Genomic DNA, 12,089 nt, shown 5'->3' with positions numbered 1-12,089 from the left:
TGTGTCTATTTCATGTTCTATTGAAAACTTAACATATTCATATATGTTCTATTTCATGTTCTATTGAAATGGCAGGAAAGATATGGCCGGAAAACTTAACATGTTCAAAGTAAGATACAACATGATGATACAACTTGCTGAAATTAAGATACAACGCGCTAATACAACTTGCTGAAATTAAAATACAACTTGCTGAAATTAAGATACAACATGCTGATACAACTTGCTGAAATTAAGATACAACTTGCTAAAATTAAGATTCAACAATTTTAGGATATAATAAAATAAATCTACTGAGTCCAACGTGGATATTTTCCTTTTCCATCACCAGCTTCTTCTGCTCCCATGGCCACACGAGCCCTATCTTTCTTTCTCTCCCTCTCAGCATCACGGGCCTCCTGCCGCTGTTTGTAAACCTCCTCTAGCTGAAGTTTCTCTTCTTGGTTTTTCCTGATCATCTCATCAAGAAAAGCCCTCTGCTCCACACAGTACTCTTCCCACTCTCCCTTCTCCTCTGCTTCAGCCTTCGCGCGACGCTCTTCCAAGTCCAAACTATCCCATGCACGACGACCTCTTTCACGAATCTTGGTCACCACCCAGTCCGGCTATTCCGTGTCGATCCAACGATAGTACATGCACAAAGGAGGAGGAGACTACAACAAAAAGTAGAACTATAAATATGAAGCTAACAATAATATCTACAACGTGTTCATTCTTGATGACTGAAAGTGTTGGGGATATTACCTGCCGGTAACCCGCCCTTGGTGAGCCGGGTCATCAAAGGGGCGACTCAACATTAGGAGTGCGACCCTTGGCCCGAGAGCCGGATGGCGGTTCAAGAAACTATGCAGGTGATAAACTACCACAGGAGGTCCCAATCTTGGAAGACACGATGACTTAGAGATAGGGAAAGCTACGATAGGTAGCCTGGCCAGGACTCTTGTAAACCCTAGGGTCTCGACCTGTATATAAAGACGGGCCCCGGAGAAAGGTCAGGCGAGTTAGAGATTATCGAGAGCTAGGCCAGGCGAGTTACGCCCTCCTTGTAATCGAAACATCATCAATCCACACAAAGCATGACGTAGGCTTTTACCTCCACACGAGGGGCCGAACCTGGGTAAATCCGAGTCTCGCTTTCGCTCACCCCCTTCAAGTCGCCACCAAGGTGCGATGGCTCCATCTTCAAGTCCTTTCATGAGGACATCTGTCCTGATAAAACCACAACAGTTGGCGCCCACCGTGGGGCTAGCGCACGGTGGAGTTGAGTTCTCGAAGGGAGCCCTACGAGGGTTAGAAAGTACGTGGTCGGTGTCATGACGAAGAGCCGCCGCGCAAGGTACTACATCGACAACTCGTTGTGGGGGCCAGAAGCCGATTCGGTCGAATTTGGTTACAGAGTCCCCTTGGGCAAGATCAACATCTTCATCGGCATGATTGGGACACCCGTGCCTGAGTCGGACACCTCCTCCAACATCGTCGAGTCAGCCAGATACGTCCTCCCCATCACACGACAGAACAGAAGTCGCCACGCCTTTGTCGGCTTTACGCAGGGAAACGACGTACAAGACAAACCGACGACCCAGGAGATTACCCTCGTCAATTCTGACGGTGAGTTGTCCATGGGCGAGACAGATTCAATCCATCCTCTTCCCGAAGGACAACTCGGAGGGCTGTCACTAGCAATGGACCCCGAGATCCGTGAGAGATCCCGCCGACAAATTGCCATCTACATGGCAGGGTCGGCACAGCCTCAGCAAAACCCGGCCGACAACAACGAAATCGGCGGGATGTCGAAAACCCCATCTCAAACCATGACGGAGTTGGCGGCGGAGGTCGCCAGCCTCATGGCGACCGATGTCACGTCCGAGAATCAGGAGTCTATCAACGCCGAGCTAGCGAAGCTGCGGGAGGCGATGGCCAAAGCACAACAGGACATGGAAGCAGAAGCCGCGAGGGTAGAGACGCAGTGGGCTGCGATCGCAGCGGAGACGGAGCGACTGAACACCGAAAGCTGGCGGCCCGAGAGACAGCAATATGCGTCCGACGCCGTACACCAAAGGAGACACCACGGACGCATCCCGACTGACTTACACCCGACTTGCCTTTTCTACACACCGCACACCCCTGGGGCGGGTCCTGATCGACCTTTACAAACTGTTCTGAGGGGAGGACCGGCGCAACCACCTAATCCGCCGCCACCTCAACTAATGGATGCCCATGCAACTCATTTCCAGACGCCACGAGGTCACTTCTCGAATCCCGTGGATAATGTGCTCGCGGCAACTCGCCACCTGGAGTCCCTCCCAATTTATGGAAACTCCCCGACCGAGATAGAAGCGAGAAACTCCATCGAGATGCTAAAGACGGCCGTGGTCCAGCACGCACAGTATTCCCATAGGCGAGCCACACAAGAAGTCGCCACGAGGACTCACTCGCGGTAACTAGCGGGCCGCGACGCCTTCCTCAAAACAACCCGCTTGGGATTCCCAACACAGGAACCCAAGACATCGTGGACGCAGTGCGAGCTGCTCGTCCGATCAAAACGACATCCGTGGTGGGTCAGGCTTACCCGGCTTACACCTCGACACGTCCCGCGTTCCTTGACACCGGAGGCAAACACATTGGAGTGTCGTGTCTTGCGCCGGCTCTGCGCAATGAGCGGATGCCAAAGGACTTCAAAGGACCCAGGAAGGTCCCTTATTACTCACCGGATCTCGAACCAGGATCATGGATCGAGAGTTACGAACTCGCGATGGACATGCTCGACGTAAATGAGGCGGTTTGCGCCAAGTATTTCACTATGGTGCTCGAAGGAACGGAGCGTGCGTGGTTAAAAAACCTACCGCCTAACTCCATCAACACCTGGGCAGAGCTAAAAGAGTGCTTCATCAAAAACTTCAGAGGGACTTGCAAACGCCCGATGACCATTGTCGACCTGCAGCACTGCGTTCAGCGCCCGGATGAGTCGGCCCACCATTGGACTCGGCGAGTCGCGGAAGTTATTCATTCATCAGAAGGCATCTCGGCTACTCAGGCAGTGCTGATCCTGGAGAAAAACTGCCATTACGAACCTCTTGTACTGAAGCTGGGGCGGCTTAAGCGAAAAGTACAGGACATGGGCGAGTTGATGGATACCCTCACTAGGTATGCTGAGTCGGACGACACCAAGGATCCTGGAGAGGACGACGACAAGGTTAGTACTGCCAGGAAAGGCGAGTTACCAATTTGCCATTCTCAGTTTCAAGACCGGGGCAACCACAACCATGGTGGGCACGACAAAAGGAGACAACATGAAGGTCCTACAGATTTTGTCGCTAATACCAATACCGACAACGGAAACCCACGCCAGAAGAAGCGGGGCTTCAGTGGGAAGAAACTGCGCAACTATCACGAGATGCTCAAAGGCCCTTGTCCGCAACATGCCACGGCAGAGGGATCGACAACTCACTCTTGGGAGGATTGCTACGTGATGCAAGAATTCCGGGCCGAGGCACTCAGAAGAGGTCAGGGTGGTGATCAGGCCCAGCGACAGGAGCAACCCAGCATGCCCGGGACACGCCAGATCCCGTTCGGGGGTTTTCCTAACCCGGGACCACAGGGCGGGTCACAGCCCAACGCTGGGCAATACCAAGTCCACTACCAGCAGTACAACCTGCCAGGAGTGTTTCAGCAACCACCCCCGCAAGGGGATCCCCAGCGACAGGAAGATCGTGGCGGCTTTCAGAATAACCCTAAGCAACTGAACAGCGAACAATATCACGTGTTCACCACCAGCACCTGCAAGCGGGATCATAAGGTGAAACATAGGACCTTCAGCGTGGTCGAACCGACGCTCCCCCGATACCTTCAGTGGTCTGAGCAGCCCATAACCTCGAGCAGGGAGGACCACCCACCTCGAGTAGATAACCCTGGCGACTTGGCTTTGGTCGTGGCTCTCCAAGTCGGGGGGTACACCCTTTCCCAGGTCCTCATGGATGGAGGCAGTAGCATTAACATCTTATACTTTGATACCTTCCGACGGATGAACCTCTTGGAGAAAGACTTGATGCTATCATCCACGGTCTTCCATGACATCGTCCCCGGTAAGTCGGCATATCCAATTGGGCGGATTAAACTTAACGTGGCCTTTGGCACAGAGTCCAATTACAGGAGCGAGTCTCTCATGTTCGAGGTGGTCAAAATCAAGAGCCCATACCATGCGTTGTTTGGAAGGCCGGCATACGCCCGATTCATGGCCCGCCCATGTTATATTTATCTCAAACTCAAGATGCTCGGCCCTAAGGGACCTATTACCATCAGCGGAGACATGAAGATAGCTCAAGAATGTGAAGAACGAGACGGAGCTTATGCCGAGTCAGCTTGCGCGGCCGAAGAGCTCAAGTTTCACCAAGCTAATGTTGACCCGGCACACATGACGCCGCTCAAGAGGCCAACCATCGACTCTGAGCCGCCCCTCAAGTTTAAGGCGACGGACGACACCAAGGTCATAGACTTCACGCCTGGCGACTCCACCAAGCAGTTCACTATTGGGGCGGGTCTGGATCCCAAATAAGAAAGCGCGCTCATCGAATTCATCCGTGAGAATCGGGACATCTTTGCATGGAAACCTTCTGATATGCCAGGTGTACCGAGAGAATACACTGAGCACCATCTTAATACTGACCCCAAAGTTAAGCCGGTCTGGCAGTACCTTCGCAGGTTTAATGAAGAGCGTCGTAAGGCGATCGGAGAGGAAGTCGCCCGGCTTTTGGCCGCCGGGTTTATCATCGAGGTTTTCCATCCTGAATGGCTGGCTAACCCGGTCCTGGTGCTAAAAAAGAACAGCACTTTCCGCATGTGCATCGACTACACTGACCTCAACAGAGCCTGTCCGAAGGATCCTTTCGCCCTTCCCCGCATTGATCAAATTATTGACTCGACGGTGGATTGTGAGCGTTTGTGTTTCTTGGATGCTTATTCGGGTTACCACCAGATCAAGATGGCGGTGACGGATCAGGAGAAGACATCCTTCATAACCCCCTTTGGAGCTTTCTGTTACGTGTCTATGCCGTTCGGGCTCAAGTGTGCGGGGGCGACTTATCAACGCTACATCCAAAATTGTTTGCACAACCAGATCGGTCGTAATGTCCATGCTTACGTGGATGACATCGTGGTCAGATCTCGGCGGAAGGAGTCGCTCTTGGAGGATCTCAAGGAAACCTTTGACAACCTGTGCGTCTACCGGATGAGGCTTAATCCCACCATGTGTGTGTCTGGTGTCCCTGCGGGGAAGTTATTGCGCTTTTTGTTGTCGGAACGTGGCATTGAAGCTAACCCAGACAAAATTGAAGCAATTACTTCGCTGGGGAAACCGGCCAACGTTAACCAAGTCCAGCGCATGGCGGGTCGAATCGCAGCTCTGAGCCACTTTATAAGCCACCTCGGGGAAAAGGCCATCCCTCTCTATCAGCTGCTTAAGAAAACTGATCGTTTCGTATGGATGGACGAAGCCAACAAAGATTTTGAAACCTTGAAGCGGCAATTAGTTAACCCGCCAGTGTTGGCGGCTTCGACGGACAAGGAACCTATGCTCATGTACATCGCGGCCAATTCCAAGGCAGTTAGCGTGGCAGTGGTTGTCGAGCGGAAGGAAGAAGGAAAGGGGTATCCGGTTCAACAACCGGTGTATTTTGTCAACGAGGTCCTAACCCTCTCCAAGCAACGTTACCCGCATTGGAAGAAGCTGATTTTTGGGGGTGTTTATGGCAAGTCAGAAGCTGAAGCACTACTTCCAGGAATATCCAATCACGGTCGTCAGTTCTGCCCCGCTTGGTGACATCATACAGAATCGAGAGGTAACTGGACGGATTGCTAAGTGGCCATTGAGTTGGGGCCCCATCATGTGCAGTATACGCCCCGGACAGCCATCAAGTCTCAAGCACTCGTGGACTTCATCAATGATGGGACCGAGTTGCAAATCCCACAGGATAGGCCTGATCATACCTATTGGACCATCTATTTCGATGGATCCAGGCAATTGGAAGGCTCGTGGGCTGGCATGGTGATAACTTCGCCCCAAGGTGATAAGTTTTGCTATGTCCTTCGGCTCATGTTCCCATGTACCAATAATGCAGCAGAATATGAAGCCCTGCTCCATGGGTTGCGACTCGCCAAAGAGATGAACCTCACGCGAGTCAGATGTCTCGGAGACTCAGATTTGGTGGCACAACAGGTTTCTGGCACCTCGGATTCAAGAGACCCCTTGATGGCGGCTTACAGACGAGCTGTGTCAGATGTGGCGGGTCATTTCCATGGTTATCAAGTGGATCACATCGACCGGTGACTTAATGAAGCAGCGGATGCTCTTTCCCGTCTCGGTTCACAACGTAAGCCGGTTCCTCCTAATGTCTTTTTGGATGTATTACATAACCCCTCGGTGAGACTGCCTTCAGAGGAAGAATTGGCGGTGCCGCACCCCGAGTCTCAACTCGTGGCGGCTCTTCATGCTACTCCGGATTGGGCAGCTCCTTATGTGGCATATCTCACCAGAGGCGAGTTACCTGCCGATGAGTTGTTGGCCTGCCAAATCGTCCGTCGGTGTAAATCCATGGTCATACACAATGGCGAGTTTCACAAATGAAGCACCTCACGGGTATTTCAAAGGTGCGTATCTCCTGAAGAAGGATGTATGATCCTTAATGAGATTCACGCAGGCGACTGTGGTCATCATGCTGGGTCACGATCCTTGGTTTCTAAATCCTTCATACATGGTTTCTATTGGCTGACGGCTCATGCATACGCAGAGGAGATTGTTCGCCGATGTGATGGCTGCCAACACGTGCCGGCTCAGGAATTGCGGATGATACCAATCACTTGACCGTTTGCAGTATGGGGGCTTGACATGGTTGGCCCTTTTAAAATGTCATCCAATAAAAAGACTCACCTATTGGTGGCGGTTGACAAGTTTACCAAGTGGGTTGAGGCAGAGCCTGTTAGCAGCTGTGATGCAGACACGACTGTCAAATTCTTGAAAAAATGATTTTCCGATTTGGATACCCTCATAGTATCATTACTGACAATGGTACTAATCTATCCAAAGGTGCAATGCAAGAGTTTTGTTCACGAGAGCATATCCGGCTTGACGTCTCCGCGGTTGGACATCCCGAGTCTAATGGGCAGGCGAAAAGGGCGAATCAGGAAATATTGTGGGGAATTAAGCCTCGACTCATGGTACCTTTGGAACGTACTCCAAGGTGTTGGGGTGGAAGAATTGCCCTCAGTATAATGGAGCATCAGGACAACTCCAAATCGCTTCACGGGTTTTACTCCTTTCTTTCTGGTCTACGGGGCAGAAGCGGTGTTATCAAGTGACATCAGACACGATTCACCACGAGTCGCCGCCTATGTGGAACAGGACAACGAGCTGGCACGACAAGACTCGTTAGATGCTTTGGAGGAGGAACGTGACTTGGCCGCGTGACGATCGGCGATCTACCAACAAGACTTGCACCGCTACCACAGCCGCCGGGTCAAGAGCCGGACATTTCAAGAGGGTGACTTGGTGCTCCGTTTGATTCAAGATCACACTGGCATGCACAAATTATCGCCTCCATGGGAAAGACCATTTGTCATCAGCAAGAATCTTCGAAACAGCTCATACTACTTGGTGGATCTTCGCCCAGATCGGCCAACTGCAGAGGTTGAGACAACTTGCCCCTGGAACATAGCCCACCTGCGGCCTTACTACACTTAGAGCCATGGGCTCCTTTTTTTCGAATTTCACAAAATTGTAATTCATCATTTATGAAAGCAATAAAGCCGGCACCCACGAACTTCGGGGTCCTTTGCCGTTTCAGCTTTTGAAAGCATGAGTCTTTATTGTTCTATAAGTTGTCCAAACATGGACGCTATCAAAGCCAAAGAGCGTAAGTCATCATGCTACACTTATTACAAAACTGGGCCTCGATAAATCCAAAGAGGACGAGTCGCCGAGCACGGTTCAAACATAGGCACCTTATTTGATTTTGAGAATTAAGCTGGCTTACTTGGGGGCTACCAGTTCCCAAGTCGTTTTGCAGTAAGAGCGTACACGCTTCTGCGATCCTATGCCCGACTTTTCCTAAATCATAGGTCACTTGGGGGCTTCCACTCACTCAGTTCAGCCTAAATACCCTCTTGGCTAGCGAAAAATTACCGCATTACAAATGGTTATACTGGACTATGTGTTGGACAAGTCGCCACATGGACCTATGTACTCTGGGCGAGTCAATCCGTCAGTTGGACCCTGAACTCGCCTTGGTCAAAACATAAATGGTACCGGCCGAAGCCACACATGGAGAATAGAGAAACCATTGGTTCATTGAACCTGCTTCACCAAAGGTTGACTCGCACCTGATTAGCCGGTCTAAAAAAAATAAGGATGTTGCAAAAGCCTTCGAAGGGGAACACTAGAGTTTTGCAAACTCGTCTTGTCCTGTCGCAGCTCATTGAGCCGACGAATTTTATTTCTTGCTGACAGGACCACAAGGTTTCATAATATCTTCGAGTCGGTTTTTATTTATAACTCACCACGACTCGTTGGGCCAGTTTTAAACTACTCTTTGCCATAACCCAGGGGGCTGGTCTATTCTTTGCTATAGCTCACTGAGTCGGCTTACGTTTTCCTGACACACAAGAGGAAGGCTTTTATGTCAAATTGTGACACTCCCTTGATTATCAACATTAAAGGTGATTCATGCATATATTGAAGGAATAAGTGGTTTAGGAAGGCCAATTAAAAGGCACTAGTGACCAATTGTTTCCCCACAAAATCTAACAAGCTATTACATGGCTCTCATGGCCAAGTCGGGTGTCATCCCCCAATGAAGAAAGGATCAGATTGTCTTTTTAAGTCAAAGATTACATCTTGAGAAGTCTCAAGCCGCCTTCGGGTCACCTTGCCTTGAGCTCTCTCCAACTTCAGTTTGTAAGTCGCCCAGTTTCCATTTACACTTGGATAAGGCGACGAACTCATCTTCATCATCAAGGAAGAAGGATAGATCCATGTCAAGGTCAAAAGGATTCTTGGGCCGATGAGGAGCCAAGCTAGTAATTTCGTATGAGGGAGGACTCACCTTCTTGTTCTTCTCATCATATGCGGCTTGGTATTTATTCAAATCCAAGCCGGCTGCTAGCTGATTCGCCGAGAAGCGGGATTCCTTGATCACTCGGTGGTAATCATCCTCGGTGGATTCTGACCCGTCGTCCTTCAGTTCAGGATAGCCCTCGGCCACTTCTTCTGGTTTCAGCTCCGGAGCATAGGCTAAACACCGGCTTAGGGTGTTCAGGACTCCCTTCCGGGCGGCTGATCTTTTCAGTTCCTCTATTTGAGGAGGCAATGTGGACAGATAGCTGAGCATGTTCTTGATGGATTTCACTGGCTCTTTGCTGCCCATCACTGCTTTAATTGTCGGCACGCCCCCTGTGTATAACTGCTCGGTGAAGGTGTACATAGCCTTTAGCTTTAGCATACAGTCATCTGGGAGATTGGCGGCTTGTGAACCTACAAAGGACACATCAGTGCTTGATAGCTTTGGAAGATTAGACTTATTTACTCAAAAATCAGGGGTTAATGCTTACCAAACATGGCTACCGCCATGTTGGAGATGTGCTTTTTCAAGCCGAAAAGCTCTTGTTGGGCGGCTTCTAGTTTTCCTTCGGCTTGCTCAGCGCGCTTCAGGATGGCGGCTTGGTCAGCTTTGGCTTTCTTCTCCAGTTTTTGATGATCAGCTTTCATTCTAACTAGTTCAGCCAGAACCAAGTGATATTTCCTTTCTCACTCACATCGGGCATTTTGTTGTTCAGCTAGATTTTTCCTTAAGTCGGCTAAAGCTGACCCAGTCTGGGTCACAGATTCCTGCAAAACAAAGTTTGGGGAGACAAGTTTCAAAATTATTGCAAGCAATATTTCTGACACTTGGGGGCTAATGTATGGTTTTATTCAAAGTCATACAAAATTCAAGACCCGACTCATCTTTCAAAAGATGACCCGACCCTTGGGGGCTATAGGTTGAAGATTTTAAACTAAATTCAAGACCCGACTCATCTTTCAAAACATGACCCGTCCCTTGGGGGCTACAGGTTGAAGATTTTTCACTAAATTCAAAGACCCGACTCATCTTTCAAAAGATGACCCGGTCCTTGGGGGCTACAGGTTGAAGATTTTTAACTAAATTAAAGACCCGACTCATCTTTCAAAAGATGACCCGGCCCTTCGGGGCTACAGGTTGAAGATTTTAACTATACACAAGACCCGACTCATCTTTCAAAAGATGACCCGGCCCTTGGGGGCTACAGGTTGAAGATTTTTATACACAAGACCCGACACATCTTTCACAAGATGACCCGGCCCTTGGAAGGCTAATGGGTGGAAGAGCATACTTAAATAGACATACCTCATGCTTAACTTTCATCAGGTGAATCAAGCTTTTGTTCATTTCATAACTCGTCTCTAGGCGACTTGCGAAGCCAGAGCAGAGTTGGTCAAATTCCAGCCTCTCATACTGGGGGAGCTTGAACTTACTCACGTCCTGATCGGTGGAAGGATGAGTTTCCTTTGAAGTGTGCTTGGATAGCACCGCCACCGAAGGTGCGGAGTAGCCAGTGCCGGTGATTATGACGACATTCCGATCTTCAGTCGCCTTGAGGGGACTCGGCGAGTTAACCTTGTCAGCAGTTTCCTTCAAAATGACGGGCGAGTCATCCCGGACATTGGGGATATCATCCACATGAATGTCATGAGTTGTTGCTTGGTCCTCATCAAGCTCTGGGACAGAGGCGCTCGTGCCTAAGGCCTTAGTCGTCTTAGGAGCAGAAGGTAAGTCGCCAATTTTTCTTTTCTTCGCGTGTGCTCTGAGATAAGGGCACCAAGATTAAGGCACATATTGTTATTTAGAAGAAAGATAGTTAACAAAGAGACTCACCCTTGCACACGAATCATTGGCGGGAGAGATGACATTGCTGAGTCGCCAGATGAAGGGGGGGAAGTCTGACAAAATAAAGGTTTGAAGGCTAAGGAAGTTGTGAATCGTATTTTCCATAAGAAAGAGTATGATTAAATAAAAGTGTACCTCGCTTGTGCGCTTCCGACCGGTTGTCTTCTCAGGCAGCCCGGAAATTAAGTCGCCAGAGTGACTCCGGGTTTTGCGCTTGGGAGTGTATCTTGCCTTCTTCAAAAGGAAATCAGGGTCCATATAAGCATATGGATGAGACATGGGGACTTTCCCACTGATCCGTCTAGCTGGTCTAGGAGAATGGGAAGGTGAGTCGGAAGAAATAGAAATTACCTCAACCGCATCATCTTGGCTCTCGTTGTCTTCGCCCTACACATAAAGACGCATGGTATAAGCACGAGTCGGAATATAAGGGTGATAAGTAAAGGGGAGGTTTACCTCTGGTTGCTCTTCGACAACTCGTGACTCGCCAACAACAGATGAATCCTTGGCGGCGGATTTGCCTTTGCCTGCTTTCTTCTTCTTCTTTGGTGGTGGTTTGGTGTTCTTCTGGGCTGTCACTTTTGGACCCCTTCGCCAAAAGGGATCGTCTTTCTGATGAACAGAAGTAAATTTCAAATCCAGAAGCATTTGGCAAGTATATTTATAAGGAAAAGGAAGGCAGTTTAGGCTCTTACCGGCGAAGCCGGATTGGAACGATAGAAGGCCTTGAGCCCGATTTTGGTGCATTCTTCCAAAGGCTCACCGGTTAGTTTCTTGATTATTCCAACAATATTGCTCTCTGCGAGTTTTTTTATGGTGGAAGCACTACAGATGGTTCACCTGGCCATCATATTCACACATTAACCCGTCTCGGCGACTCAAGGGAAGAATGTTCCATTCCTCCCAGCAGCGGAACAAATCAATCCCAATAAGCCCGTTATTGGTTAAAGACCGTAACTTGGAGAATATGGGGATAAATTCAGATTCTTCTTCTTCTGTGAGCTTCTCGGACAGTTTGAAGTCCATAGGCAGGCGATCCTCTCTGAAACCCAGAAGTGGGTTCTCGCGAGGTGGAGAGGTGTCGCGGCAATAAAACCATGACTCGGCCCAGCCTTTGGAATGGCCGGGCAGAAGGAC

Source organism: Hordeum vulgare, chromosome 3H, assembly GCF_904849725.1.
Source record: "Hordeum vulgare subsp. vulgare chromosome 3H, MorexV3_pseudomolecules_assembly, whole genome shotgun sequence".
In the NCBI taxonomy this organism is placed as follows: domain Eukaryota; kingdom Viridiplantae; phylum Streptophyta; class Magnoliopsida; order Poales; family Poaceae; genus Hordeum; species Hordeum vulgare.
This window is presented reverse-complemented; position numbering follows the sequence as displayed.